Here is a 580-nt window from a genome sequence, read left to right on the forward strand (position 1 = left end):
TTCGCTTGTTCATGATCAATATTACTTTGAATTTTTTGTACGTAGCATTTTAATTAATTGTGCAAGTTTTGTTTAACGCTTTAATGCTTTTAAGTTACTTTACTTATATAAACACCTGCTTTATTTCTTTCCTTCCCTTCATTCCTTTGGAAATGTAAAAAATTATCAAATAGTTACGATTCATACGTGACTTATTAGACAATTTTTTACATTTCCTCCTGATGGGAGAAACTACCACTTTCCCGCGGTTTCCGTCGAGCAGTAATATGGACATGAACATTGATTTATTATTTAAGAATGTTTATAAAAGAATGTAACAGATCTGTTATTTATTAAGATTGCATGTGCAATCGTGTGTGTGTGATTTTGATTTGTAACATATTGAAATGAGTGAAAATGTATGAAATAGTTCTAACACTTTACTCCTGTCCACGTTCCTGGCCAAGAGTGTGTTCCATATTTACCAAACTTTCAATTTTACAGGGCTTTTTCGTTTATTTTTCTGCGTTCTTAAACTACAATTTGTATAAATTTTCAGAAAGGCTAGAGTCAAGAAGAAGGGCATAAGTACCTATGGCTG

Source organism: Trachymyrmex cornetzi, unplaced genomic scaffold (genome assembly GCF_001594075.2).
Source record: "Trachymyrmex cornetzi isolate Tcor2-1 unplaced genomic scaffold, Tcor1.1 scaffold1794, whole genome shotgun sequence".
In the NCBI taxonomy this organism is placed as follows: domain Eukaryota; kingdom Metazoa; phylum Arthropoda; class Insecta; order Hymenoptera; family Formicidae; genus Trachymyrmex; species Trachymyrmex cornetzi.